This window comes from Protopterus annectens, chromosome 15.part0 (assembly GCF_019279795.1).
Source record: "Protopterus annectens isolate FY-2018-M chromosome 15.part0, PAN1.0, whole genome shotgun sequence".
In the NCBI taxonomy this organism is placed as follows: Eukaryota; Metazoa; Chordata; order Ceratodontiformes; family Protopteridae; genus Protopterus; species Protopterus annectens.
Genome location: NC_056749.1, coordinates 47992174 through 48017636, shown reverse-complemented (window position 1 = coordinate 48017636; position 25463 = coordinate 47992174). Strand labels below are relative to the sequence as shown.

Sequence of the window (25463 nt, the reverse complement as noted above, 5' to 3'; positions counted from 1 at the left end):
AATAGAAAAACCGTCCTCACCAACATGGAAGTTGGATATGGCCGCCAACTGTACTCTTAGTGTGGAAGTAGAGGCTCCTTCGTGGAAAAGGATGGATAGAAATTCTAGAACTTTATGTAAAGGAGCAGCCAGGGGGTCCAAGTGTTGACTAGATGCCCAGTACACAAAGCGTTTCCATTTACTCTTGTAGAGGTTTGTGGTGGAAGCCTTATGAGAGGCAACCAAAATGCGTTGAACTGCCGGAGAAAGTAGATCAGACCTGGCTAGGCGGGGAAGTGGAGCAGCCAAGCTGCTAGTTTGAGAGATAGAAGAGACGGGTGAGGAACTTCCGACAAATGTGTCAGTAGATCTGGTACTGGGGTCCAGGATCCACGGTTCCTCTGTTTGATGGGCTCGAAGAAAGGGGAACCATATCTGTCGAGGCCAGAATGGGGCTATGAGTATAATTGTCCTTTCCAGGTTCATGGCTTTCTGAAGAAATTTGGGAATCAAGGGGGTAGGTGGGAATGCATATAGGAGACCCGGGGGCCAATCGTGTATCAGTGCATCCCTGGGGACATCCCCTGGAGGGGGTAGAAGGGCAAAATAGCTTCTGCATTTGGTATTCATCGGGGAGGCGAATAGATTGCAGCAAGGCTGGCCCCATTTGTGGAAAATTCTTTCCGCCACCTGTAGTTTGAGGGACCACTCGTGAGGTAACAGGATGGCTCTGCTCAACCTGTCCGCAATGACGTTGGATGATCCCGGGATGTGCGTTGCTATCAGAAAGCGACCTGTGGACTCTGCCCATTGCCAAATTCTCATGGCCTCTCTGCATAATGGGTAAGATCTGGTTCCCCCTTGTTTGTTTATGTACCAGACTACAGACATGTTGTCTGTCTGAACTGCTACTGTTCCTAGAGGTAGAAGGGTTTGAAAGTGTTGCAACGCCAAGAACACCACCCTCATTTCCAGAACATTTATGTGCAGGTTGTACTCCATTGTTGGACCATTCCCCTTGGACTATTCTTCCCTGAAAAAGTCCCCCCCACCCTATCAGGGAAGCGTCCGTGGTTATAGTGGCCATTGGATTCGGTACAACAAATGGACGACCCATAGTGAGATCCTGACTGGACACCCACCTTGAGAGGTCTCGCTTGCAAGAATCTGTTATCAGAATCTCGTGCGTTAGGGGTAACTGCTGGAACGACCACTGCGTGAACAGCAGCCATTGGAGGAGCCTCATGTGCAATCTCCCCATGGGAACCGCAATCAGGGACGCTGCCATGAGTCCCAAAACCTTCAACACCAATTTGGCCGGGGTTTTCCTGCATTGCAGTAGAAAAAGAACCTGTTCCTTGAGGGATGAAGCCCTTACTTGAGGGAGCTTTACCAATGTTAAGCGCATATCTAGGTCTGCTCCGATGAATGAAATATGCTGTGAGGGCAGTAAGACAGATTTTTTGAAGTTTATGGAAATCCCTAGATGGGAACAAAGGTTGACTGTATAGTCTCTGGTTTGTATGAGGCAACGCTCGATGGTGGCGGTGAGGAGCCAGTCGTCCAGATAGGGAAACACCCAGAATCCTAGACATCTCAAGTGAGACGCTACCACTGCCATGCATTTGGTGAATACCCTGGGGGTTGAGGTGAGCACAAAGGGCAGGGCTCGAAATTGAAAATGACTGGCTCCCAGCCGGAAGCGCAGGTGATCTTTGGACGGTCTGGCCATCTTGATGTGGTAGTACGCGTCCTTGAGATCTATCGAGCACATCCAGTCGTCCTTCTGCAAAAATGGAAGGATCAATTGAAGCGTGACCATCCGGAACTTTTCCTTCTTCACGAAGGTATTGAGATTGCTGAGATCCAAAATGGGTCTCCAGTCCCCTGTCTTTTTTGGAACTAAAAAGAACCTTGAGTAAGTTCCGGATCCTTTTTGGTCTGCCGGGACTGGCTGAATGACTTTTTTTGAGCAGCTTTGAAATTTCTATTGCTGCTGGGCCTTACAGATGGGGTGGCACATCTGGAGACCTTCTTTGTTGGGGTGGAGTTGACAAAGGGTATTTTGTATCCTCTGGTTACAATGCTTTTTTTCCCAGGAGTCTGAGGTGAGAGTTAGCCAGGCCTGTGGGTATAAAGTCAAGCGACCCCCGACTGCCTCCAGAGCAGGACAGTCAGGCCCCCATTCAGGAGTGCTGGAAAGGCTTACCAGGGATAGGATCACTGTCGCCTTGGTTCTGCGGACCCCCTCTGCCGCCGTGGCGATGTCTTCCATTTGTCTGCCCCCCCTCTGCCTCTGGGGGGGGGTTTACTCTGTGTGGCCTGGAAAGATCCCTGAGTTCTACGGAACCACATTTTTCCGCCTCGTTGCCCTTTGGGGTACGGTCTAGATGGAACGGAAAAACAGACTCTGACAGCAGACAGAGTCTTTCCTTCCTGCTCACACCGAGTTAATGTCTCTTTCACTTTGGGCCCAAAAATAGTGGCACCATCAAAGGGGGCGTTGGCAAAAGAAGACTTGAAGGCTTCCGCAAAAGAGCACAGCTGCATCCAGGATTGTCTTCATAGAGCAATCGCTGAAGCTACAGCCCTACTCGACCCTTCAGCCGCATACGAGATGAGCCTCATGGACGAGTTCACTACGGAGGTAAGGGTGTTAAGTTGTGCTGTTACCTTATCTGAAACAGCAGCATCTGTGTTACCCTGGAGGGTATCTCCCAGCTCCTTGATGAGATCCCTCTGTAGTCGTGTAAAATGTGTCAAATAGTTTAGCGAACGCATGGAAAAAGTCACTGAACTAAAAACACGCTTCCCGTATCTGTCCATAGTCCTAGAATCCTTATTAGGAGGATGAACAGAAGAGGAAGACTCCGACATCTCCTTTTTAGTGGCTGCGGCCACCACCATAGTGTCAACCGGGACTCCTTTGGTGAGATAAGTCTTGTCCTGGGGAGCGGTAATAAATTTGCTTGGTTTTCGAGGGACCGGTTCCACTGTGTCCGGTGTCTCCCACACCCTTCGAGCAATCAAATCCATTAACTCATCGAAGGGTGGAGTAACCCAGGAGGTAGAAGGTTTAGCACCAAATGCCTTCAGCAACACCGCTTCGTCCTCAAGTGGGGGCTAGGGACTGCCAATCATCCCTCTGTTTTAATATCTCCAAGATGTCCGCAAATGAGACATCCTCAGAGGGGGATTTTGGGGACCCCTCTGACTCATCCAAGTCAGTGTCAGAAGTTAGAGATTCCTGTGGGGAATCTAAGTGCCTCCTCTTGCACAATCTTTTCCTCGGGACCTCATCGGAGGGGGATTCCGGTGAGGCCTCTGAGGAACAGGGGGCATCCTCTGGGGATGGCTGAGACAATGGTGCTCCACGCTTTGGATGTGTCGTGGGAACAGAAACAGAGAGCGGCTCCTTAAGAAAGGGAGAAGACGCGTCCGATGAAGTGGTTGTCTGTGTAGACAAAACCTTCCTCATAAGGTCAAAAACCCCTGAACCTTGGGTCGAGGACACCCCCGGTTCCGAAGAACATGGAAGAATCCGAGACACGGGGCCCATGGGTCTCGACCCCGAGGACGGAGCCGAGCCGATCTGCGCCGAGGCCCCGAGAGGGAGAGTCGGCACCGAAAGGTAGGTACGACTCTCGGTCCTGGAACCAAGGAGAGATAGTCGACTTCACGACTCACCTATAGGTTCCGATGGAGTCGAGGTAAATGGTGTCGATCGTGCAATGGACGGTTTCGGCACCGAGGGCTCCACTATCATCGGCTCATCCTCTTCCGGCTCCGAAGACTGGATGGGTCTCGAAGGAGGACCTGTTGGAGATAAGGGAAGGCCTTCTAGTTTCGACACCAATTGGGAGGAAACTGCAATCAATTTGGAAAGGGCCGTGTTCTCCATAAGTTTCTGCACGACACGATCCACATCAGTATCGGATAATGGTCTGGAAGATCGGGTCGAAGGGGCCGAAGATGGCACCGACCGAAGAATAGACGGTGGCGGTAGTTCTGACACCGGTTCCAAGACCTGGGGCTCAGTGAGAGATAAACGTTCGACGCTCGGCCCTGAAGTCTGTGGAACCGGCGAACGAACTTTAGAAGATGTACTCGGAGCCGATGACATGGGCTCCGACATCTTCGACCCCTTCGAGGACTTAGAAGCCTGGTCAGACTTGTCCAAGGCCTCCTGGAAGGCAAGCTTAAGAAGTCCCCTGTCAATAAGTTTCCTGCGTCTATCTGTCATGACCCTCCCACTGAAGGAATGGCAAATAGAGCAATCCTCTTGCAAGTGGAGAGGGCCAACACAGTAGACGCAGGAAGTGTGGTTGTCAGTGATGGACATTTTCTGTCCACACTGACACCTTTTAAAACCAGACTTGGCTTTTTCAGACATAACAGTAAACTCACTGTAAAAGAAGAGAGAATTTAACACTAGCTAATATTAAGGAAGAAATTAAAGCTATAGATTAAAGAAGGGTAGGCCCCAAAAGGGAAACCTATAAAAAAAACTAACTACAATACACACACACACACACACTATAGTATAGAAAATAAAATATCAAAAACTATAGGAGTATAAGAACTTTTGACAACAAAAAAAAGACTATCTTATCTGTCTAACAACAGTTTTCTCTGGTCTGAGCTCTCAGAACGATGTGACCCGTTGCAGCGGCAAACTAGATCTGGGTAATGGCAGGGAGGATTGTGGGATATAGCCTGGTCTCGAGCTTCTCTAAGATGCAGAGCTTTGTTATGCGGCCGACTCGGAGCCGAGGATCGGCTCCGAACCCGTGTGTAAGAATAAACGGCGAGATTGAACACTCTCACATCAGGGGTTAGGCTTCCCCGGATTGGAGGAGCTTAGTCAGTACTCACAGAGAGTCGGAGGAGGGGATTCTGTGCTCTGGAGCTGCCAGTGTAGGTGTTTGTGCAGTCACAGAACCTATATGCCACTAAGGCAGTGTGAATGATGAAAATCTTATAACACAGTCCATTACTTACATCCATAGGTGTGCAAGGGTACCTTTACGGTAACCTCCAAATGACTGTAGCCATGGCAGTGTCTTTTGCAGGGAAGCTCTCAAGAGGTCCCTTGATGGAGCTACAAGGAGTCAATTGCCCAGACAAGGGAACAAATTGAATTTTTTCTCTCCCAAGGACTCAGCCATTATCTTAACAATCATTGAGTTTGGAGGAAAGTGCAGATGGCAGCACTTTGTACTGAAACTGGTGTCCACCCATAGCAAATGTGAAGGAATGGGTGTATTCTCTAGTCTTTAAAAAATGCTTTTGGGTTGGAAAGACATGACCAATAGCAGGTGGAAGCTGCTCCTAATGAACACAATGTAGAGGGCTCTTCAAGAGGTCAGAGGTCATCCTACAGGTTAAGTGAAGACTGACTAAACTTTCCATCCTGAGTGGGGCCTGCCTGAGCTCCCATATAATGGATGGTATCCTCAGCCAGATATAGTGCACAGGCACTTGGTCTGAGAATACGGCAGTAGTCATAGTGTCAGAACTATGGCATGCTATAAGGAAGTCACTAAATCACCTTTTGGAGCCCAGACTAGGGGTTGGGTGGGAGGAGAGTTCCCCTTTCACTGCCTTACTCTCTAGGATGGAAGGAAATCTGGACAGGTGAGACAACAGGCTGAATGATGTTTCTATTCTCCAATTTTGCAGAGAAAAATATCTCATACCCCCTTATCCAAAGATTAACGAATTCTTGTTACATAGCAAAATGCTGTGATCTCCGAGACTTCTGCAGACCTGAGAAGATGACAAAAGATTCAGCCTGGGAATGCCTGGGGATGACCTCCCATCAAAGAGTCAGAGACTTACAGACATTTACTTTCTTAGGATCCACAAAAGAAGAATAAAGGTTCTATTAAGCTACATATACAGGATTTGAGATGCTTCTGTGGTGAAGGAATTTAGGCTACATATGAGGCTATAGAGGATTCTGTGAGACAGTAGCATTCTCCAAATCAGAAATGGTCAGGTGTGGAGGACTCAATGTCCTTACATGACTCCGGGATAATGGTCTCCAGATCCACAATCTGTTGACTGGAAGCTAAAATAGGAGAGAGTCAATTTTTCTGTACCAGCTCCAGCAGACACAAGTTGTGCAGTGCTGACATGTGATGAGTCAACTGTGTGACAGATGGGAAAAAGTCTCTTGATGAGAAGGATACAGCACTTAGGGCTCCACCATCAAAGCAGCATGGAGATATGACAGGTCAATACCAGTCTTGGTGGTGGCATCAGGCCATGTACTAAGGGTGCAGTCCATGGACAGTTGTCATAAGACTTCAAGCATATGTCTGAAGCTGAAGGCTTGAACTATGAGAACCTTGGTACAGGCAGGCCTAGCAAACACGCCTCTACCAAAATCTCAAAAACAACCTGGAGCACAGTGACTGAAGGGACATTCAGCATAAGCGAACACACTTTTCCGATAGGTCAACATGAGAACACCCCCAAGAGTGGATGCCAGGGGTGCACCTTGTCCAGGCCTCTCATTGTCCAAACATGCAAACATTTTCTACATGTAAATGAGCTCACCTCACTAACAATGGTAATGCTAAGAAGACTTGACAGAGGCCTTTCCAACACTCCTCGTGCCTTATAATGGTCCTCTTCCACATACCTGGAGCTGTGTTTAGGATCCTCCTCCACGCTAACAGAAAGAAAGTTTTCAACTGCTGTCATCTTCCAGATTACACTGCTATGCTCTCCTCTCCCATGCAGTAGGGACAATGTCAGTTGGGTTTTGGCTTGTATTCCGCTGACTACACTTAGAATACTGGTCTGCTTTAGGCAGCATGAAAGGCAGGACCGAGACATATACTGCACAAGCAGTAAGAAATAAATGGAGGTCTCAGGAGATAGGCATACACTCCTAGAGTGGTGTGTGACTGTCAAACGAAGCACATGCATCAGGCACACATTGCTGTGAACATCTGGAATGTTAAGAGAAAAAAATACAAAAGAATAAGACAGAATGACTATAATGGTACATTTTCAAAAGGGGGAAACTGAGGCGGTGATCTCAGATACCCCACTCCCAAAGGACAGTATTTAAAATAGCAGAACATTTATGTAAACTATGCAGAAAAGTTACCAAGATGCATGGTACAGCCTGGGTCTGGTCATTTTGACTTACGTTGGAAGACTGGAGTCTAGGAACATGGATGAGTGAGAGGCTCAGTTATAATTATCTGCCATTAGCTGGGCAGAATTGCTGGAAAAAAACAATCATTTAAGGCAAAAAGCATATCAGCATTACAGTGCTCAGGGAAGTCAATCTGATCCAAACAGCAATTGTCCTGACCAAAATCTCCTTAAAATGAGGATGAAGGAAAAAATGGCATAGGAAGCCTTATGTCAGAAGAATGTTTACAATAAAAACGAGAGGGGCAGGCAAATAAACAATAACTGGGCATCTTACTGAACAGCAATGCTAGACTTCGTTTTATAATGAAGTAAATAAACAATAACTGGGCATCTTACTGAACAGCAATGCTAGACTTCGTTTTATAATGAAGTAAATAAACAATAACTGGGCATCTTACTGAACAGCAATGCTAGACTTCGTTTTATAATGAAGTAAATAAACATTAACTGGGCATCTTACTCAACAGCAATGGTAGACTTCATTTTATAATGAAGTAAATAAACAATAACTGGGCATCTTACTCAACAGCAAAGCTAGACTTCGTTTTATAATGAAGTAAATAAACAATAACTGGGCATCTTACTTAACAGCAATGCTAGACTTCATTTTATAATGAAGTAAATAAACAATAACTGGGCATCTTACTTAACAGCAATGCTAGACTTCGTTTTATAATGAAGTAAATAAACAATAACTGGGCATCTTACTCAACAGCAAAGCTAGACTTCGTTTTATAATGAAGTAAATAAACAATAACTGGGCATCTTACTTAACAGCAATGCTAGACTTCGTTTTATAATGAAGTAAATAATAACTGGGCATTTTACTTAAGAGCAATGCTAGACCGTTTTATAATGAAGTAAAGTGCTCTCTAAAGTAAAATAACTAAAGGTTATCAGACCGCAGCTCGGAGACCTTGAGGAATACAAATCATCAGAGCGTTCTTCCTGACTTGTTAATGTATCTGGAGTGCAAGATAGCTGAAAGACCTGGAAGCCATGGTACACCACTTCAAGACAGCACTTGTTCTGCAGTTCAAACTAGCCCCTCATTATCATAACAGAAGAAGGGGCAAGAAAACAGAAATGAGATTCTTCAACTGATTAGTGGACATAAAAACAGACCCAGCTGTCATGGTAGATCTACCACCCAGCTCAGTAAAAGGGGGCCGTTTACTGCCTATGATAATAACAGTAAAGCAACAAGGACTATCACACTCACCACTTTCCCATCACTCATTGCAATATGGTGGGTCAGTGGGTTTCAGTCCTTACTTTGTTTCACTATTTATGTGATGCCTACATGTTCAACCTGCTTTTGTATGGATTTTCACTGTGTATTCCAGCTTCCTCCACAAAAAAAAATACTGGTTAAGTGTATATTTTAAATCTGATATATATATATATATATATATATATATATATATATACACATACATACATACATATGGGTCTACTTTCTTTGATCGAAATACCATTATTTCGAACAAAGAAAGTGCAACCTTACTTTCGCAAAAGTGCACTTTCGCGAATTCTGGTTCAGTGAACCAGCAATTAAAATAAAAAATAACCATTATAACCATTTAAACTCTGTTTTGCAGGGGGGGCAAGACCCCTGCACCCCCACATCCCCGCTACATTAAATATACAAACTTTAAGATCGCACTACAATGGGGAAACAGGTATATTCCCTTATCCCCACTGTAGTGCTCTGTTTTACTCAGATTGCAGGTTTGCTGAACCGGAATTCATGAAAGTGCACTTACATTGAGGTGCACTTTCGTGAAAGTAAGGTAGGTAATACTTTCTTTGTTCAAAATAATGGTATTTCGATCAAAGAAAGTAGATCCATATATATATATATATATATATATATATATATATATATATATATATATACGGTTTAATATTAAAATGTTGAATGCATGTAGTTGAATGTGTACACTGCCAAAATATTTCTGCGAAACCTGTACCACCGGAACCTCAGAAATTCGACAAAACATTGAAAGTTGACATTTCCAACCGTGCCAAGCCTACAAACAAGTGCTAACATTGGTCAAAAAGGTGATGAGATTTTGCAGTTCAGAATATCAGCGTTCCAGGTTTTGAGGAGGCAGAGTTCGTGGAAGCAGTTTCAATGTTGTGGCCATCAAAATTTTGAAGGTAAACCATATACATCCCTTGTCCAGCTTTATAATGGGAATATTAATGCATTCCTTGTATTAGTTAGTTGTACACAGTCTGGGAAAGACGTTTTAACTTCAACTAAAAAAACAAACAAAAAATGGCAGTATTACCTTTACGCTACTGAGGTCCAGTGTTTCTTCCTCGGGCCACCCCTGAAACAGAGTACAATATGTGGTAAGCAACAGGTGCAAGCAAAATGCAAAAAGGTGAAAAGGTTGACATTAGTCAGACCATGTGGGTGCATTGTGCATCATTTAAAAATGCTCTGTCAAGTACAAGATAATATTTAAAAGGGCACCATAAACCACATCAGTAAATCCCCAATGAGCAGTGCGCCCTGTTTATTTTATAAACGTTTTAATTATATAGACAAAACCATGTACTGCTAAATTACAAACATTTCATTAAAATAGGACAACAGTAAAGACTTGACAAGCAAAATGCCTTCAAATCTTTTAACTATTCTGTTCCAGTCATCTTTCAAATTTATCTACCAGTACCATTTTGACTTTCACAAGAACCACCAAACATGTATAAATGTTTACATTTTTTCCTATCAAAATGGTTAGCAAGAAAACTAGATTAAAATCACAGCAGACTACTTTGAGGGAGGCCTGACTTGCTTTATATCTGCTTGATGATAGAAAGAAAGAAAGAACAAGCCCATTTAAGTACATATATTCTATATCCTGTACATTCCTACCTTTTTCCTTCTCCACGGGGTCCATTCCTTCTTGAATCCCTGCACAGATTTGCCTTCTCCACCTGTCCCAAACCTTCTTGAATCCCTGCACAGATTCACCTTGTCCATCTGTTCGATTCCTTCTTGAATCCCTGCACAGATTCCCCTTTTCCACCTGTCCCAATCCTTCTTGAATCCCTGCACAGATTCCCCTTCTCCACCTGTCCCAATCCTTCTTGAATCCCTGCACAGATTCCCCTTTTCCACCTGTCCCAAGCCTTCTTGAACCCCTGCACAGACTCCCCTACTCCACTTGTTCCATTCCTTCTTGAATCCCTGCACAGATTCCCCTTGTCCATCTGTTCGATACCTTCTTGAATCCCTGCACAGATTCCCCTTGTCCATCTGTTCGATTTCTTCTTAAATCCTTGCAAAGATTGCCCTTGTCCATCTGTTTGATTCCTTCTCGAATCCCTGCAAAGATTGCCCTTGTCCATCTGTTTGATTCCTTCTTGAATCCCTGCAAAGATTCCCCTTGTCCATCTGTTCGATTCCTTCTTGAACCCCTGCAAAGATTCCCCTTGTCCGTCTGTTTGATTCCTTCTTGAATCCCTGCATAGATTCTCCTTGTTCACCTGTTCCATTCCTTCTTGAATCCCTGCACAGATTTGCCTTCTCCACCTGTCCCAAGCCTTCTTGAATCCCTGAACAGATTCCCCTTGTCCATCTGTTCGATTCCTTCTTGAATCCCTGCACAGATTCCCCTTTTCCACCTGTCCCAATCCTTCTTGAATCCCTGCACAGATTCCTTCTCCACTTGTTCCATTCCTTCTTGAATCCCTGCACAGATTCCCCTTTTCCACCTGTCCCAAGCCCTCTTGAACCCCTGCACAGACTCCCCTTCTCCACTTGTTCCATTCCTTCTTGAATACCTGCACAGATTCCCCTTTGTCCATCTGTTCGATTCCTTCTTGAATCCCTGCAAAGATTGCCCTTGTCCATCTGTTTGATTCCTTCTTGAATCCCTGCAAAGATTCCCCTTGTCCATCTGTTTGATTCCTTCTTGAATCCCTGCATAGATTCTCCTTGTTCACCTGCTCCATTCCTTCTTGAATCCCTGCACAGATTCCCCTTCTCCACTTGTTCCATTCCTTCTTGAATCCCTGCACAGATTCCCCTTTTCCACCTGTCCCAAGCCCTCTTGAATCCCTGCACAGAATCCCCTTCTCCACTTGTTCCATTCCTTCTTGAATCCCTGCACAGATTCCCCTTTGTCCATCTGTTCGATTCCTTCTTGAATCCCTGCAAAGATTGCCCTTGTCAATCTGTTTGATTCCTTCTTGAATCCCTGCAAAGATTCCCCTTGTCCATCTGTTCGATTCCTTCTTGAATCCCTGCAAAGATTCCCCTTGTCCATCTGTTTGATTCCTTCTTGAATCCCTACATAGATTCTCCTTGTTCACCTGCTCCATTCCTTCTTGAATCCCTGCACAGATTCCCCTTCTTCACTTGTTCCATTCCTTCTTGAATCCCTGCACAGATTCTCCTTCTCCACCTGTCCCAATCCTTCTTGAATCCCTGCACAGATTCCCCTTGTCCATCTGTTCCATTCCTACTTGAATTCCTGCACATATTCTCCTTATCCACCTGCTCAATTCCTTCTTGAATTCCTGCAGATTCTCCTTCTCCACCTGTTCCACTCCTCCTTGAATTCCTGCACAGATTCCCCTTGTCCACCTGTTCCATTCCTCCTTGAATCCCTGCACAGAGTCTCTCTACCATCTCATTCCCATGCTATCCTTGAGGAAGTACTTTTGTAGCTGCAGGAAACACCTGGTCCCTATAAAACTACCTGCCTGAGAACAGACTGACGTCTTCATAAAGTAAACTTATAGATTATTTTCCTTATATTGCTTCTTAGTTAAATTTCTTGTTTCATTTTCTCTTACATTGTTTGTCATGGCTCTAGGTGATATATCACATAAATGAATGTTGATTTCACACCTTGACCCCACGTAAAAATGGGAAAAGGGGGATTGTTATCGATAATTACGTTTCTTATATTACTTCTTGTTGATTGCAATGATTACTTTTTAATTCACTAAAGTATTAAAAGCTCTGGTTAGGAGAGAACAATGCTCGCTCTTTTAGCACTCATATGATTTAGAAGATAATTACCTGTGAACCAGGGGAGGAGCTTGAGGTTACTGCTACTCATAAACCAAGGGATCGAAAACTACCTGCATTTAAAGGGATCGAAATCTACCTGTATTTAAAAGGATCGAAAACTACCTGCATTTAAAGGGATCGAAAACTACCTGCATTTAAAGGGATCGAAAACTACCTGCATTTAAAGGGATCGAAAACTACCTGCATTTAAAGGGATCGAAAGCTACCTGCATTTAAAGGGATCGAAAACGACCTGTATTTAAAGGGATCGAAAACTACCTGCATTTAAAGGGAAATAAAACTAACTGCCACAGAACAGACTGCTCTGTGGACAAATTTCCTCTTCCCACACATTTACTGTTGTGTTCTTAAATCCAGTGGCTTTTGTGTAGTCCACCCTTATATTAATTTGACCACATACTTACCTCCCACTCCATTTTCATTGTTTTAGTATTTTTATTTTTTTGAATACACATGCTCTTCAAGCTAATTAATTTACCCTTCTACTGCATTGTATTTACCCAGAATACTGAGTAACCTGAGTTAGCAACAGGTACAAGCAACTGTCCTCAGATATAATCTTACTCAAAATTGATCCCACTTTTTATTATCACTAAGCTTGTTATATACTGCTGTGTGTCCAAAAATATTTTTATTTTAGATGTATATAGTTTATTTTTATTAGGTGTTATCTGTGCAATCTGTATTCTGCAATCAGAAAAAAATGACACTAGCCATCATCTATCTTTAGACAGCCCTCCTAGTATTAGACTTACGGAGGGAGTGTAGCAACTGCCTCATGTTTACTGACTACCCATGTTTTGTAACGCATGCTAATTTCACCCGTGACACATGTGCCTATTTATCTTTGTCGCTAACAACTCTACTACTACTTTGATAAGTAGCAATAAAGGGACAAAACACTTCTCTCTTGCTCCCTACTTGCAGATTACTTGTATGCCTGTTGTCAAATGTACTGCTAATCTTTTTCTCAATACCAGTATCACTGACCATCACCTCTGTTCTGACCCTAAGGTGATGCTCACCAAGTAATGGGGCTTAGAAACCCCTATCACGCTTATCAATTGCTTCATTGAATATCTGGTTGACCATTCTCCAGGGGTACCCTCTATTATAGAACATACTAAAAATATAAGTACACTCTGCTAGAAAAACAATATGGTCAGAGACCATATGTGCTGCTCTGACCATTTGCCCCCTGGCTTGGAAGGGACTCCTTTCTGACATAACTGGGTTCAATCAACAGATTTTTTGAGGTTCACTCATACAGTAAGTTGTGATAAAGTAGCCTACCTTGACGTACTGATTTCAAAAAGTAAAAATGGACAAGGGTTAAAATCAACCATGTTCAGGAAACCAACCCACTCCAACACTTATTTGCACTATCTGAGTAAACATCCTGTACATGTCAAGCGAGGAGTGCTCAAGGAGCAAATGGTCAGAGCAGCACATATGGTCTCTGACCACACTGATTTTCTAGCAGAGTATACTTATATTTCTAGTACGTTTTAGAATAGAGGGAACCCCTGGAGAATGGTCAACCAGATATGTAATGAAGCAATTGATATGCATAACAGGGGTTTCTATGCCCCATTACTTGGTGAGCATCACCTTGGGGTCAGAACAGAGGTGGTGGTCAGTGATACTGGTATTGAACAAAACATTAGCGGTACATTTTATAACAGGCATGCACTTAATCTGCAAGTAGGGTGCAAGAGAGAAGTGTTTTGTCCCTTTATTGCTATTTATCAAAGTAGTAGTAGAGTTGTTAGCGACATTTTGTATAAAAATTGGATCATCGTCAGAATGGATGAAGACCCGTTAGAGAAGCTAAGAACTAACCCTAGTATTGTGTACAGAAAGGGCTTAAATATTACGAATATATTGGAGAGACAAAGACAGATCAATAATATCGGAAAAATGGTCCCTTGTGGCATGTGCAATCAATGCTGCCATGCATTTTATGTGTCTAGTGTCAATATAGGTAACAAAAGTATCCTTATAAGGGGAAGATATATCTGTTACTCACAGGGGGTAGTATATGTTGCTTTTTATTTACAATATCCAGCATTTTATGATGGAAAGACTCAACACAAGTTATCTCAAAGAATCTATGAACATTTTTATATCTCCCATCAGAGGGACACTAACACCTTATACAGACACTTGAATACATTTCCCTCACATAGTTTAAATTCCTAGTAGTGTGTCAGGTTTCTAGGGACCCTCGAGGTGGACCATGGAAATTGATTTTGGAAAAGGAGGAGATGTGGTGGCAAATTTATTTAAGGGCGGGTTCACTCCCTGGGTTAAATGAAATTATTTCTATTAATAGATTTTTAAAAATGAAAGTTTTTGATAGGTAACAGATGTGTGTATATATACTTTTGCAGTTAATGTAATAGGATTGGAATATATATATATATATATATATATATATATATATATATATATATATATATAATTTGTGTTTATATAATGATTTTATAATTTTAAATGTTTGTATTTTTATGGCTGCTGAACTTTTATGATGTAAGCAAATTGGTATAAAAGGGGACTGAATTTAATTACTTTTGTCTGATGAAGTTTGGTGACTGCCCCAAACGAAAGCGCTTACCAATAAAATTGTTTCTGCTTGTGGATGTTTTGCCTGTTTTTCTACCATCAGCCTTTTTGTGTTCTTACTGGAGTAGTACGCCGATGTCAATGGATCATTTGCAGACACAGCCTGGGTGAAAAGGATCACATAAGAAATAAATGCAACATATTTACAGATACGATATGACAAAAACAAATATATGTACAAATTTGCAGATGCAGGAATATACTGCAAGATTTAGCTCAATAAGCAGTCAAAGGCCAAAACATGGATGGAAAAATGGAATTATGCTACACAGAGCTTTGTGGATAACATGTAGCCATAACTACTGCAACGGCTTATGCTACAGGGCCAGCAGCATATTATTACAAAGACAGACATGAAGTGAGAATAGATGCACAAAAGGATGCCATGGGGAAAAGACAAAGAGATGGAAAGAGAGCAATGCAGAGGGAAGAGAAGCAGAAACGGAAGAAGTGCGAGAAAGAGACAGAGAGATGCAAAGTGAAGAGGGCGAAGGATGACTGCGAGGCAGTAAGGGGCGATACGATTAGGGATAAAGGGGTGTGTGAGAGGGCTGCAGACTTCATGTAATGTGCCACTAGTGAGTACAGCTGCACTTTGCTGTGGTGAAGAGGTGTTCCTTGAGCTGTTGTCTGTAGTGCGATTACCTTTGGACATGACAGATCGACCGTCTCACAGCTGAGGTGCTAGGATGAATAAGAAGTTATGTACTCACCATAACGTTCCATCTGAGTAGATAAACTTCATTTGTTAGCAACCTATGGGATTCGGATCCGACTTGGGATCCGAGCCGGCAGTTTTCAACAGCCTAGATCCGAGCTCCAAGCTCCTCCCCCTACCCATAATCCCCTGTCAACCCTGACTGACCTCAGACCGAGTTTGCCCAAAAGCAGATACTGCTTGAAGATAATTACTCTGAAATATAAAAAGGTAACACACCGCCGTGTAAACCTGAGAATGAGAAAAAAACATCCGAAGGTGAGGGGGCAGGAGGGAGGGACAGTTGCTGACAAATGAAGTTTATCTACTCAGAGGGAACGTTATGGTGAGTACATAACTTCTTAATCTGAATTAGTTAACTTAATTTGTGCAGCAACCTATGGGACAGAGTCCCCAGCTACCTGAACCGTGGGCGGCCTTCATGGAAGGATGTTCCGGAGCACTGCAGAGCCAAAAGATGCTCTCCCTCTGCAGATAATGTCCAATTTATAGTGATTGATAAAGGTATGAGATGAGGCCCAAGTGACTGCCGAGCAAATATCATCCAAAGAGACTCTAGCCCTAAAGGCCGCAGAGGTAGACATAGATCGAGTAGAGTGGGTATGGATTCCCTGAGGTGCGGGCCTGCCAGAACTTTCATATGCTAAAAGGGTACACTGCAAAATCCATCTAGACAGTGTGACTTTAGATACAGATTTACCCAAGTTAAATTTGGCAAAGGAGATGAACAACTGGTCAGATTGCCTATGACCAGATGTCCTGTGGATGTAGAAGTGAAGTTGTCTATGCACATCCACTGAGTGTAACTTGTATTCTCCTTTGCTTTGATAATTAGGAAAAAAGACTGGTAGGTTAATGGACTGATTAATATTCGACTCAGACGCAATCTTGGGAAGAAAAGAGGGACTGGTCCTGAGGTAAACTCTATCCTTGTGAAAAGTCAAGTATGGGGGTTTTACACAGAGGGCTTGTAGTTCAGAGACCCTTCGAGCCGAGGTGATAGCGACAAGAAAGGCTGTTTTCCATGACAAGAATTTAAGGTCTTCTGAAGCTGCAGACTCAAACGGGGGAGCTGTCAAAGCCTGAAGCACCAGTGTTAAGTCCCAAGGCGGGACTACATCCTTCACTGGAGGTCTGAGCAGAAAGGTGCCCTTCAGAAAGGTTTTACACAATTTCGTGGTGATCAAAGGGCCCAGTTCATTTCCCACGTGATAATGAGAGATAGCTGCTAGTTGAACCTTAACTGTGGAGGAGCTAGCCCCTGATGAAACAGCCCTGACAGGAAGTCTAATACAGCGGGCAAAGGAGCTGTGAAAGGGTCCAAATTTCAACGTTCCGCCCAAATGGAGAAACGCTTCCATTTGCTACTATAGATCTTTATAGTAGAAGGCTTGTGCACTGCTAGTAGGATAGCTTTAACAGGGGAAGAGATACTGGGAGTCCTAGCTACGAGTGGAACTGGAGTAGCCAAGCTGTGAGCTTGAGATTGTCCAGGTTTGCGACTGGGAGATCTAGGGGGTGGGATATTAGATCCGGAAGGGGATCTAGAATCCAAGGAGGATTCACCAGATGAGACCAAAGGTAGGGGAACCAGGCTTGATGAGGCCAGAATGGGGCAATGAGGATTATCCTGCTCCCCAACCGACTGGCTTTCTACAGAAACTTTAGCATCAGAGGAAGAGGAGGGTAAGCATAAAGTAGACCGGGAGGCCAAGTATGCACCAGAGCATCTCTCGGGGATTCCCCGGGGGGAGGGGGGGGGATGAGAGCGAAGTAGTCATAACATTTTGTGTTCGAGGGAGAGGCAAAGAGATCACAACAGGGTTGACCCCATTCGGTGAAAATCCGATTCGCTACCTCGGGATTCAGAGACCACTCGTATGGTAACAGGATGGTGCGACTTAGTCTGTCCGCTAGTATGCTGGACCAACCCAGAATGTGCGTTGCTATTTGAAAACGGTTGGTGGAGATCACCCATTCCCACACCCTCATGGCCTCTTGACAGAGTGGGTAAGACCTGGTTCCTCCTTGTTTGTTGATGTACCAGACAACAGACATGTTGTCCGTCTGAATAGCAATCGTTCCTAAAGGAAGAAGGTCCTGAAGTGCTTGCAACGTCAACAGCACTGCCCTCATCTCTAGGACATTGATATGCAATGAAGTCTCTGCGAGGTCCCACGTGCCTTGGACTGTTCTGCCCGAACAATGCCCCCCCCCACCTGAGGCGGGAGGCGTCCGTGGTCACCGTGGCTAGTGGAGGGGCCATAGAAAAGGGGCGTCCTTCCTGGAGGTCCGGAGATTGGAGCCACCATAAGAGGGCCCTCTAGAAAGCCCTGCTGAGGGGAATGGGATGGCTGAGAGGATATAGAAGAAAGGACCACTGGACTTGGAGGGTCCATTGTAAGACCCTCATGTTCAAACGCGCCATTGGCAATAGGTTGATTGCCGCCGCCATTGAACCTAGAGCCCTCAGGACCAATTCTGCTGGGGGAGCTGGGGATTGTATAATGGCCCGCACATGTAGCCTCAGGGTTCGTAGCCGGTCCGTGGTCAAAAAGGCTAGGAGCTTGTTTGTGTCTAATCTGGCCCCTATGAAGTCTATGGTCTGAGTCGGGGCAAGAGACAACTTCTCTATGTTGATAGTGATCCCCAGCCAGGGAGCTAGACGAAGAAAGTAGTTTCTGGCTGCGCAGAGTAGATGCCTTGTCGGGGTGGTCAGGAGCCAGTCGTCCAGGTATGGGAAAACCTGAATTCCCTGGAGCCTCAGGTGGGCCGCTAACACTTTGGTGAACACCCTGGGGCTGTGGTGAGACCAAAGGGGAGGACCCTGAATTGGTAATGACTGGCTCCTTGCTTGGGGGGTGGACCGAGGGACTCTCCTGAGCTAGTTCCCTCTTGGTGGTCGCCACCAACATGGCATCTACAGGGGACCCTTCCTCCAATGGGACGTGGGGGGGGGGCTAAAAATTTTATCCGGGCTCTTGGGGACTGGCTCCACAGTGTCCGGCTCCTTCCAAAACGTGGTAGTAATCAAATCTACCAGGAGGTCGGCCAGACGGGACACCCCAGAGGTAGACTGGCCTGCTTCAAATGCCTCCAAGAACACGGATTTGTCCGAGGTAGGCTTTGGGGCAGACCACCCCCCCTTATCCTGAGTATCTCCATGATGTCACCAAAAGAGACATCTTCGGGGGGTGATCATGGGAAGCCTTCCCCTTCCTCCAAATCTGTGTCTTCAGTCAAGGACTGGGGAGTCCAGGTGTCTCCTCTTGCACTTTTACGTGAGGAACCTCCTCGGGGGGGCTGTCCGAGGAGGTCTCACCAGCAACGTCTTGTTCCAAAGAACCGACCTGGGACGTCAAAGCAGGCTGTCCCTGGGGCCGGGTAATGGAAGTTGGGCCCAACAGAGAAGGAGTGCAGGGTGAAGCCGTGGCAAGGGCCGGGGGCCTAGAATCTCTCGACAGAGCCCTCTCCACCACGTCGAACGCCGAGGGAGAGCTGCTCTCTCTAGGATCCGAAAGCAGACCCTCACTCGGATCCGACGGACTGATCGGGGCCGGTGCCGAAGCGAATGGATCCGAGGGACCAGCATGCTCAGACCTGGACAGAGCCGAAAGCATACTGATACCCCCGGATCCGAAGCTCAGCCCTCGGCTCCAAGAGCTCAGATCTGACGAAAATGGACCTGACAGACTCGAGGGAAGTGTTGGCACCGAAGTACCCGAGACAATCGGTGCCGACACACCCCCGGCTCCAAGGCTGCCCGGCTCCGAAGACTCCGAACCCGGGAAGCGGGATGGAGAAGGAGCTATCGGGGCAAAGAAGGGGGTCGAGCTCCCCCCCCCCGGAGGGGGGGGGAGGCAGGAGCACTCCCATCTGCAGTTGGGCCTGGAGGAATCTTCTCATCATCCGGTCTAAATCTGCATCCGTGAGACTTCGGGTCGATCTCGATGAGTCCACTGAGGTGGGACGGGAGTGCCGCCTCGATGACCTCGAGGGAGATTGGGTCTCCTCCTCCTCAGGACCGGGTGAAAAGCACGGAGACCGGATCCGAGAAGGAGAAGACCCAGAAGTCCTGGAGGGAGAAGACCACTTAGCCAGGGGGGCCGAAGCGGAGGCCTCGGCCCGCCGCTTGTGGTGTTTCTCCCTCCTTTTCTCTTTTCTAGCCTCCCTCTCCTCCGGGCCTAAGGCGGGAGGTTGAGTCCCGGCCGGGGGGGAGGGAAGCAGGAGTAGCAGCCGCAGCGGAGCCGCGGAAGGACGGAGGTAGAAGCGAATCCGGGGCAGAAGACCCGCCAGAATCAGCTTAGACCTCTGGTCCTTAAGTGCCCTGGGTTGAATGCCGCACAAATGGAACAACCAGAAGAGAGGTGCTCAACGCCAAGGCACAGCAGGCACTGAGTGTGGCCATCCGCCGGGGACAGCTTATGGCCACACTCGGTGCACTTAGAAAAAAAAGACTTTGGGGCCTCAGACATTTTAATCAAAGAAGCCAGACACGCTAGGCCCCAAACACGCACACACAACCCTAACGGAACCACGAGGGAAGGGGGAGGTTAATTACAAAAAAAAAACGTTAAGCTCGGGAGGATTTTAGCCAAAAAGGGACCCGAAAGCACTCACAACCAAACAGGGTAGAAAAGGAAAAGAAAAGTGAACTTTTTACTCACAAAAACGCCTCCAATGCCTGGAGCTCGAGATCGAGCTGCTGTTGGTTAAACCGCGGCAAACTAGATCTGAGGTCAGTCAGGGTTGGTAGGGGAGGAGCTTGGAGCTCGGCTCTAAGCTGTTGAAAACTGCCGGCTCGGATCCGAATCCCATAAGTTGCTGCACAAATGAAGGTAACTACTTCAGATGAATACATTGTCAATGCAATAAAGTTGAAGTTTTGGAGTTAACAGGGTGGGCTGAGATTATGTGCGCGCATGCGTGTGTGCGTGTGCGCGCAGAGGGGTTAGTGAAAAGTTAGGAGTGAGACGGGATGATGTCTCAGAGAAAGGGTGTTGTGAATTAGTGTTCCTAGAAGGAGGATGGCTCAAAAATGTACTGGAATCCATTTAGTTTTACCAGTAGCTAGGTAGTGGTGTTCATTATTTGGGTAGTCAACAATGAACTGGCAGATTTTATTGGAGATGGTTTGTAAGGCGGTGGCATTTTAATTTGAGGCTGCAGCTATAATGGGTTGTCCATATTTGAGTTGAGATAAGAGTATTTCTTTGCCTGTGGAAGCTTTGGCTGGCTTGGACAGAACAGGTGATAGCTTGTGTTCACCTAGAATAGTTATGTGTTGATCTTTTTGTGTGCGTTTTGACTGTGTAGCTTAAAGTTAAGAGATTGGCTAGCCAAATGCCAAGGTATCTGAAGGATGTGGTAGTTTCTATGGTGGTGGTATTAACATCTTTAATATTAAGGAAGCTGTGTTGTTAGGATATTTTTCAGTTGATTTCAAATAGCACTGCTTTTTTTTTGAGGGACTGAGTGTAGGTTTCTGGCCTATAAGCCAATGATTGAGAGTTCAGAGGTCATTCTGGAGCTGAGTTTGTGCAACACAGCGGGATTCGTTGCATCCGTGGATGACCATGTCATCTGCATAATGAATTAGCAGCATCTGAGGGTGATCAGGTGGAGGTTTGTTGATAACAATGGAAAACAGCAGAGCAGGTTAAAGTGAAACCGGGGACTCCTTTCACAAGATAAGATGTTCAAACATGGTAAGTGAAACCCTGGGGGACTCCTTTCACAAGATGAGATATTCAAACATGGTGTTGCCTACTTTCACCTTGACAGATCTACTGAAGATGAAGTCTATGAACTTTTAGTTATATACTTACCATAACTTTAGATGTATGGGATGCATCTCGCCTACATTCTCTACAGATGGGTTCGGGGCCAATCCTCGGCTCCGACTCGGCACGCTATACAACAGAACGCAGTCTCTTATTGGCTGAGTTACCTCATATCACAGGATGCACCACTACTGCTTCCCAGATCTTGTTTGTCCGCACACATGCACACACACAGACTGTTATTATAACATTGCCAGGTGTTTCAAGAGAGAAAACAGTTGAACTCTGACCGTCCGGTCTCTTCTGGTCTCCAAGGCAGGGGGAAGGAGGGTGGGTTATTAGGAATGTAGGCGAGATGGATCCCATACATCTAAAGTTATGGTAAGTACATAACTAAAAGATGTAATGTGATCCTATCTCGCCTACATTCTCTACAGATGTGTCAGCGTCCCTAGCACCTAATTCCTGGGTGGCTCACTGGAAAACGGTCCGGAGAACCGTGGAACCGAAGGAAGCTCGACCCCTAGATGCCACATCCAATTTGTAGTGAGAAATAAAGGTGTGTAGAGAAGACCACGTAGCAGCTGCACAGATGTCATTAATAGAGAGCTTGGAATGAAAAGCTGCCGAAGTGGCCACAGCCCTGGTAGAATGAGCTTTCACTGGAACTGTAAGCTCCTTATTTGAAATGAGATAAATATGACTGATACAGTCTCTGATCCACTTGGCAATAGTGACTTTCGTGACGGCTTTGCCCAATTTACTATCCGAAAAGGACACAAACAGTTGATCTGATTTTCGTGCTTGGTGTGTCCTATCCAAATAGAAACGTAATTGTCTGTGCACGTCTAAGGTGTGAAAGGTATACTCAGCTCTGTTTGAATACTTAGGGAAAAAAAAAACGGTAATTCCAGTGATTGTTGCAAACAAAAGTTAGAACAAACCTTTGGTATAAAGGATGGGTTTGGTCTAAGAGATACTCTGTCCTTGTGAAATACCAGGTATGGTGGTTTTACACACAGGGCTTGAAGTTCTGAAACTCGCCTGGCTGATGTAATAGCAACTAGAAGAGCAGTCTTCCAAGAAAGAAATTTTAAGTCACAGGTTGCTGCCGGCTCAAAGGGAGGTGTGGTTAACGCACCTAAGACTACGTTAAGGTCCCACGGTGGTGCGGGATGAGATATAGGGGGCTGTAGAAGCCAAGCTCCTTTAATAAAAGCTTTGCACAACTTGTTGCTCATTAAAGGTGGTTCTACGCTCTCGTGAAAATTGGAAATAGCCGCCAATTGAACTTTGATGGCAGACACCGAACAACCCTGGTTAAACAGGGAAGTTAAAAACTTCAGAACCTCTGACACCGAGGCTGTCATAGGGTCTAATCCTCAGAGTTGGGCCCAAATAGCAAACCTCTTCCATTTACTGCTATACATCTTTTTAGTAGAAGTCTTGTGGGCCGAGGACAAAATATGCATGACTTCAGGGTTGAAAGAATGGCTCCTAACTATGGTCGGAAGAGGAGTAGCCAAGCTGCTAGCTTCAATGAATGGAGGGACTGATGGAGCTGTCCTGACTGATGCGTCAAGAGGCCCGGAAGTTGGTCCAGGAACCAGGGACCCTCCAATGCATACTTGTGAAGAAAGGGGAACCAGACTTGACGAGGCCAGTATGGAGCGATTAGAATCATTTTGCTTTCCAAGCGAATCGCCTTCTGAATCACCTTGGGGAGAAGAGGAGTCGGTGGAAAAGCGTATAGCAGACCGGGGGGCCAAGTTTGGACCAGAGCATCCTTGGGGATCTCCCCTGGAACTGGAGTGAGAGAGAAGAACTGCTGGCATTTTGCATTGAGGGGAGTTGCGAAAAGATCGCAACATGGAGTTCCCCATCTCGTGAAAATCTGTTACCACTCTGTCGTTCAAGGACCATTCGTGAGGGGAGAGAATAGTCCTGCTTAGTCTGTCGGCTATCACATTGGATCTCCCCGGAATATGTATTGCCACTAGAAAACGTTTGGTAGCAATCGCCCAATTCCATACCTTCATGGCCTCTCTGCAAAGGGGGTAAGACCTGGTCCCTCCTTGCATGTTCAAGTACCAGACTACCGACATGTTGTCGGACTGAATGGCAATCGTACCCTGGGGGAGGTGATCGTGCAATGCTTGCAACGTTAACAGCACCGCCCTCATTTCCAGGATGTTGATGTGGAGAAGACTCTCGTCGGGGTGCCACATGCCTTGGACCGACCTGTCCAGATAATGCCCCCCCCACCCTGTCTGGGAGGCGTCCATAGTCAACGTGGCCGAGGGGGATGGGGGGACGAAGGGTCGCCCCTGATCCAGGTTGGAGGAAAGAAGCCACCAACGAAGATCCTGTTTGCACGTCTCTGTGATCAATATGTGGTGACTGAGGGGGAGGTCTTGATAAGACCACTGAACTGAGAGGAGCCACTGGAGTATCCTCATATGCAACCTTGCCAAGGGGACGAGAAGAATGGTGGCTGACATGGAACCTAACAGCTGCAGGAACATTCTCGCTGGAGCGTGACGTCTGAGGAGTAGCACCCGAACCTGAGACTGCAATGTTGCTATCCTTTCCGCAGGAAGATAGACTCGCATCTGCCTTGAGTCTATTTCTGCACCAATAAACAGAATACGCTGTGATGGCAGCAATACGGATTTTGTCCAATTGAAGGTGATTCCTAAGGAGTTGCCTAGGGAGATAGTGGCTGCTAGAGTTTTGAAGAGTAGATGCCTGGAGGTGGCAGTTAGGAGCCAGTCGTCTAGGTATGGAAACACCTGGAATCCTAGACTTCTCAGGTGAGCAGTCACCACTGCCAAACATCTGGTGAACACCCTGGGGGCTGTGGTGAGACCAAAGGGCAGTGCACGGAACTGGAAATGACTGTCTCCTAGGCTGAAGCGCAAGTATCTCCTTGACGCCTGATCCATCAGAATGTGATAATAGGCGTCTTTGAGATCTATGGAGCACATCCAAACACCTTTCTCCAAAAGCGGGAGAAGAGATTGCAAGGTGACCATCCGAATTTGGACTTTTCACTGATCGGTTTAACTTGCTGAGATCCAATAACTTTCTAGGGACCCTCGAGGTGGACCATGGAAATTGATTTTGGAAAAGGAGGAGATGTGGTGGCAAATTTATTTAAGGGGTTCACTCCCTGGGTTAAATGAAATTATTTCTATTAATAGATTTTTAAAAATGAAAGTTTTTGATAGGTAACAGATGTGTGTATATATACTTTTGCAGTTAATGTAATAGGATTGGAATATATATATATATATATATATATATATATATATATATATATATATATAATTTGTGTTTATATAATGATTTTATAATTTTAAATGTTTGTATTTTTATGGCTGCTGAACTTTTATGATGTAAGCAAATTGGTATAAAAGGGGACTGAATTTAATTACTTTTGTCTGATGAAGTTTGGTGACTGCCCCAAACGAAAGCGCTTACCAATAAAATTGTTTCTGCTTGTGGATGTTTTGCCTGTTTTTCTACCATCAGCCTTTTGTGTTCTTACTGGAGTAGTACCGATGTCAATGGATCATTTGCAGACACAGCCTGGGTGAAAAGGATCACATAAGAAATAAATGCAACATATTTACAGATACGATATGACAAAAACAAATATATGTACAAATTTGCAGATGCAGGAATATACTGCAAGATTTAGCTCAATAAGCAGTCAAAGGCCAAAACATGGATGGAAAATGGAATTATGCTACACAGAGCTTTGTGGATAACATGTAGCCATAACTACTGCAACGGCTTATGCTACAGGGCCAGCAGCATATTATTACAAAGACAGACATGAAGTGAGAATAGATGCACAAAAGGATGCCATGGGGAAAAGACAAAGAGATGGAAAGAGAGCAATGCAGAGGGAAGAGAAGCAGAAACGGAAGAAGTGCGAGAAAGAGACAGAGAGATGCAAAGTGAAGAGGGCGAAGGATGACTGCGAGGCAGTAAGGGGCTATACGATTAGGGATAAAGGGGTGTGTGAGAGGGCTGCAGACTTCATGTAATGTGCCACTAGTGAGTACAGCTGCACTTTGCTGTGGTGAAGAGGTGTTCCTTGAGCTGTTGTCTGTAG

At 45.4% G+C, this 25463-nt stretch overlaps 1 long non-coding RNA gene across 1 annotated transcript in view; it reads right to left on the bottom strand.

The window, feature by feature from the left end:
- Positions 1-9508, bottom strand: part of LOC122789660 — a 218032-nt gene extending 208524 nt beyond the window's left edge. Inside the window, exon 1 of the long non-coding RNA XR_006362852.1 lies at positions 9453-9508. This is a non-coding gene — a long non-coding RNA (uncharacterized LOC122789660). The remainder of the gene's footprint in view (positions 1-9452) is intronic.
- Between the last annotated feature and the right edge of the window lie 15955 nt (positions 9509-25463).